Source organism: Crocuta crocuta, unplaced genomic scaffold (genome assembly GCF_008692635.1).
Source record: "Crocuta crocuta isolate KB4526 unplaced genomic scaffold, BGI_CrCroc_1.0 scaffold279, whole genome shotgun sequence".
Lineage (NCBI taxonomy): Eukaryota > Metazoa > Chordata > Mammalia > Carnivora > Hyaenidae > Crocuta > Crocuta crocuta.
Genome location: NW_027551570.1, coordinates 6,093,636 through 6,099,826, shown reverse-complemented (window position 1 = coordinate 6,099,826; position 6,191 = coordinate 6,093,636).

Sequence of the window (6,191 nt, the reverse complement as noted above, 5' to 3'; positions counted from 1 at the left end):
ATTCCAACCCAGTTAAAAACTGGAACAATGGAGGTCTGCTAGGCGCCGGGCAATGGAGCTGTGACAATACGGTGCCTGGCTGGCCTAGAAGTGCTAATGGAGTCAGAGCCACCCACACCATTCTAATTCGTGCAATGGCTATCACTTAAAAAAATCGGGATGCTATCTTTCACAGGCCATAAGTTCACATAGCACGAAATTCACCACTTAAGAATACACAAGTAAATGATTTTAGTATCGAATCAAAGGTTCAACTGGCTCAAAGCAAAGCAGGCTCTGTGTAAAGGGTTCCTTCCATGTGAGATCTGGACTGTGGAGCGAACCCCAAGGCCCTGTTTCCTGGAATGCTATAAAGTTACAATAGATGGGGAAATCTGTGTCCAGAAACTGCGTTTGCATTGCAGATCAAGGCTGTTTGGGCACGTCCGCTTACTGATAAAAGTTCCTGATGACGTATGATTTTAGAGAGCAAAGTTTCTCGTGGAACAAGAAAGATGGACATTAGGCATTTCCAGTTGCAGTGTGTCCTTGGCTAAAATATTGCCTTTTGTTAACTGTGCATCTGGCGTTATCCATGTCTCTGATTCCAGCCTGATGACTGGCTAGGCCCATTTTCACATTCATGGCCTGAGCTAATTTTTACTTTCTCAGAGTAAAGAAGGCAACTCAGAACTCCCAGGCCAGTGCAGCCTCTAGCGGGCCCAGTGCCAGCGGCCACCTGATTGCAGCTGTGAGAGAGGCCCCAAGTGCAGTAAGGAGAATCAGCTGAGACCCACCAACGTGCAAAGCTGGGAGAGGGAATAATGTCTTGGATTTAGCTGCTAAGTTTGGCTATGGTTTGTTACCCATAGATTACTGAATCAGCCATGCTTGAAGCAGACCTCTCCCCTGATGGCAGGGAAGGACCCCCCCCCCCCCCATCCTTAGAGGAGAGGATCCTCAGAGAGTTCATCCTCAGGTAAGAAGGAAACAGGGGAGAGGAGCGAATCGAGAGTAGATGAAGCACTTAGAAAAGACTGAGTGTTACCCTCTGGCGATAGAAGTCAGAAAGCGGCTACCCCCTAGGGGATGGAGGGTTGACTGGAGAGGACGAGAGGGGCCCTCTGGATTGCTGGACATGCTATGCACCTTGGTCGGGGAGTGGTTACCCAGATGCACACTTACGTAAGAATTCATCAAGCTGTACGCTTAAGATAACAAGTAGAAATGGAGCTTAGGAGCTGCTTTCTATTACAGAGTAATAAAGAAAAGTTAACAAATTCTGTGAACTATATACCTGCCAGACATACTGGCATAGGTGAAAACTACATAGGTGAAAACAAGAGATTACGATAGATGCATGAAGTAAACAAATACTTATGTAGGAAAAATGTACAAATTATGAACTTAAAGAGGAACGTGATTGTGAGCAGAGAATTTAAGAGTATAAAATTACAATATTGCTGAAATATTTACTCAGAATTCCCATTTTATGAATTAAATTAGAAGTAGACTTTACCTCTTCAAGGTCATGTCCCTGGAGAAGGAAGGAAGCTCTGAAACCCTCTTTCACTAGTTCTCAAACTGGGCTGCACATGGGGCTCACCTGGGGAGCTTTAAAAACACTGATGCCCGGGCCCCTAGAGATTCTGATGTAATTGGGTTACAGTGCAGCCTGGGAGTCAAGATTCTTAAGATCCCCAGGTGACTTCTGTGTGCTGCCAGGATTGAGAACCACTGGTCAATTTCAACCACTCTTTTCACAAATGAGAACAGAGACCCAGTACTGACAAATGGCTTGCAAAATATCCATTAATTGGACGAAGCCAATTTTCTCTGATGTGCCTTAATAGGACGGAGCTGTGGCATGGATAATACCAAACAGTGAATAATCTAAAAATAATTTCTATTTGGTTTGGGAAAGCAGCACGTGACTTCCCGGCCACTGACTGGTCTGGCTAATTCAGTTTGGCTCAAATGAATGTGCCTTTTCCTGAGTTTACACTGACAGCCCAGGCCTCTGCTGAGGTGTAGAAGGAAGGCGGCCAAACTAAGTATTGACCAGCTGTCCAAAGCACACAATAACTGCACAGACGTGGGGACTTCTCTTTCTTAACAGAAGACTCCAGAGGGACAAAGCTAGTTTTTTCCTGACCCTTTGTTTTGTGAGCCCTGGGTGCCTGAGGCATGAAAAGGGAGTGAGGGGGAGGGGCTAATGGTTATCAAGGAGCATTTTTGTGCCAGGTTTCATTCTATGCATTCCTATAAACAGCATATGCTGCAGACAACTCTATGAGTTAGGCATTCTATTATCCTCATTATAGGCATGAGGAAACAGACTTAGGCTGTATAACCACCAAGAAGAACCAGGAAACTCGGGTTTACTCTGTCCAAGAGGGACAGTCGAGGCCTGAAGCTGAAAAACAAGCTGCAGATGGATGCTTGGATTTTAAGCCCTGCTGAACTGACTCTGCCTCCCATCTTTTCAGCCCTTGTGATCTACAGGCAGCAGTAAAGAGACCTCCAGAAGTGCCTGTGGCAGCTGTGAGGAGCCAACTAAGACCCCCAGCTGCTGGTTCTCCCAAATCCATCATCCTATCTGAGCCAAGCTCACATCTCCCAGGCACTGTGCTGCTCCTCTCTGATGTCTGCATCCAGTAGGGAATGAAGGGGGCCCGTTCAGGGAGGCAGGGGACTGTGACAGAAGCTTTGCCAAATCTTCCTCAGACTGCAGGCAACAGGGAAGCTTCTGCGCAATCTTCCCTCACTCCTTCCTTTCCCAGGGTGAGGTCTGATGGCTCTCTCGGCCTTTTCCTGCTCCCTCTGTTTTCTCTCACACAGGTTCCCTGAATAAAACCCTCAGGGTGTTCAATCCCATATAGTGTTCCTCGCCACTGGTGCCCCCAACCATATACACATCGCTGTGGGGTGAGGGGTGAGGAGGTCACCCTCTGCCGACTCTCTTAGGAGAACGTGGGCTGAGGTTTCTAAGGTGAAGACTACAGAGGAACAATTTTCTCAATATGTTTGCCCTTGTCATTCATCTTAGGGCCATGAAGGAAGACAGCCTGGGCAACAAATGGTTCACTAGCACCCCAACTAGCCCAAATTCATTTGCCAAGAGTTACCTTTTACTGCAGGCATCCAGGAGCACAAGCGCCAACTTGAAAAGGGTAGGTATTCTTTTCTGATTTCACATCGTGTGGGGAAGACATTCAAACCCTGCAGCCTCAGTAATTCCTTGTAGGGAGATTCTCTTTTCATCTTTTGCTCCTCCTGAAAGAAGAAAGCAGATAAACGATATGCTGATTCTAAAACACCTAGAAGGGGGGCGCCTGGGTGGCTATCAGTTAAGCATCAGAATTCGGCTCAGGTCAGGATCTCACGGGTTCCCCAGTTAGAGCCCCCCATGGGGCTCTGCTCTGACAGCTCACAGCCTGGAGCCTGCTCCAGATTCTGTGTCTCCCACTTTCTCTGCTCCTTCCCCACTCACAACCTCCTCTCACAAATAAACATTAAAAAAAATTTAAAACACCCAGAAGGAAAGTGGTGCATGCCCACAGTCACCAGTATCAGTTAGCATTGTTCTGGAAGTACCAACCGATGCCACCAGATAAAAGGAAGGAAGAAGAGTTGTTTTAAAAATTACTTTTTTTAAGTTTTGTAACAATTCCAGTTAACACAAAGTGTAATATTAGTTTCAGGTGTACAAGATAGTGATTCTACATGCCCAAACATCACCTGGTGCTCAGCACAACTGCCCTCCTTAATTCCCACCACCTATTTCTCCCATCCCTCCCGCACTCCTCTTGGTTCCTTCTCTACGAAGGGAAGAAGAGGTTTGAGAGAATACAATGAGGTGTGAAATTAACACTCAAAATATGTAAATAATAGCTAACTATAAATGTAGTAGAATGACAGTAGCACAAAACAGATTTATGTCCAGGAACATGTTTAACAAAAATGGGGCAGGGCTAATATGGAAACTTTAAAACTCCACTTAGGGACAAAAAACCCACTTTCAAAAAAAATCAAAGCTACCTTAGCATTAATAGAAACAATACTTTAAGATTCAATTCTCCAAATATCATAAGAACTCATATTTCAGAAATATGCATTTAATGCTATTCTGTACTAACTGTGTCTTTTTGTTTTCTGTAATTTGGATTCTTTGACACGGGGCTAGCTGACCCTGGAGGGACTGCCCCTCCAGGTTAGCTATTTCCTAGAGAGAGTAAGCAAAACTCTTCTTTCATATGCAGACCAAGTGATCTGGAACTCCTGATCCCAATCTCCCTCTTTATCATAGTCTTTACCCTTCTCCCTCTCCTCTCCCCACACCCCATCCTCCTGCCCTAAGCAGCCAGGGTCAAGTACCAGATCACCAGGGGCTGCCCCTACACTCCAGAGTCCTGGGAAATGATCCAAACTGGCCAATTCTAAACCTGTTTACTGTGCTTCACCTCATTCTTCTCAAGGAGATCATGATAAAGGCTTCAGGCCACTAGTGCCCTTTCACTCTATGCCTGAAAATGACCTCTGCGTCCCCTGAGGACTGAGTGGTGAGGCATTCTCCTCTTAGGAATTGTAAGAAACTTCTCTTTTCAAGGCAATTGTCTCCTGATCTGTTGGCCTTAGTGAGTCTCGGGTTTTTCTATTATTACACTGTATTTTATTTATTTATTTTTTTTTACAAATAGTTTATTATCATNTGCATATTTTTACTGTTCATCACATTGAAGATCTCCTGCCATTCCTTTCTGGCCTGCCACGTTTCAGTAGATAGGTCTGTCACCACTCTGATAGGTTTCTCTTTGTATGTTAGGGCCCTTTTCTCCCTAGCTGCTTTCAAAATTCTCTCTTTGTCCTTGTATTTTGCCATTTTTACTATGATGTGCCGTATTACACTGTATTTTAAAGCACACGCCAAGGAAAATACCAGATTTGTGTGTGTGTGTGTGTGTGTGTGTGCTACTGAAGTTAATATACAAAAATAATTAAGTGAAGAGAACCACATGAAAATTCTGGAAAATGAAAATGTAGGTAGGATGGTGAGGAGGGAGACAGAGTGGCTGGTGGAAGGTGGGAAGCAGAGATGGCACTGAGTGATGAAATCGTTTTTGGGTGTAGTGGGCATAAATTTCAGTCCAAAGCACTCAAGTCTGGAAGAAATATTTATATTTAGGAATTCAACTTAATTTTACCCTCCATGTTGCCAGAGTGGGAATGAACTTCAGTTGTGTCAGGGCCTCACGGCACCCACTCACCTCCCCAACACTGCTCTAAGAACTGTGAGGCTCATCCAATACCCCGGTGGAGGGGAGGGGAGGGTTTCTGATCCTTGGTGGCTCATCTGTCTCCCTGAACCCTTGCCTGAGGCTGCTGCAGCTTTGGGGATCTCACCCCCTTCTGGGCCTCCTCCCCTGCAGGAAAATGACTGTGGGGTTTAGATGCTGTATGCCATTTGGAAGTGGACCCTTCAGGGGTGAACTCAGAGAAGCATGCCAAATGGGAGCAAAGGGACACCAGCCCTAGAAGATGAGGGTGGGTGACATCTGGGTACACAGACACTCGGCTGAGTAGGGAAGGGCAATGGGAATTAACCATGAACATTCTGAGTAGTGAGAGGCACATACGGGGTTCTGTAGGAGTGCTGGGAGGGAGAGCAGTTCACAGAAGTGGGGTCTTTTGAGCTGGACCTTAAAGGATATAGTTGATTGCACATGGCAAAGATTGGTAGGCGTGCACAGGGCACTGCAGTAGAAACAGCATGAGCAAAACTCAGGCTAAGGTGAAACCGGATCTGATTTCCTGAGCCCACCTTCATCAGTGGAGGGAGGGAGGCAATTCCCAGGAAACTGCTGGGGCCAGGGCCTGAGCCACGTGGCTGTTGATTAACCATTCCATAGACCATAGGTCATTCTAGTGATTGCTGGATACAAAGTACAAAATTGTGGATGATGCCATCTCTGTGGATATTTCCAGGCCTGAGTCAAAACTTTAAGTGTTTCCTTCAAACTTCAAAACTGGAGATCCAGGGGCTTTCGGGTGTGCCTTTCTCTGATCCCTAATTGGAGTAAACATACAACCTGGATATACCATAGATTCACAGACTGGGTAGGCCTTCTCCTGAGAAAGGCCTTAGACGGGACGGAAGAGCCTACGATAATCCAGTGAAAACCAGAGGTGTAGACAGCGCTGCTTGTCAGATC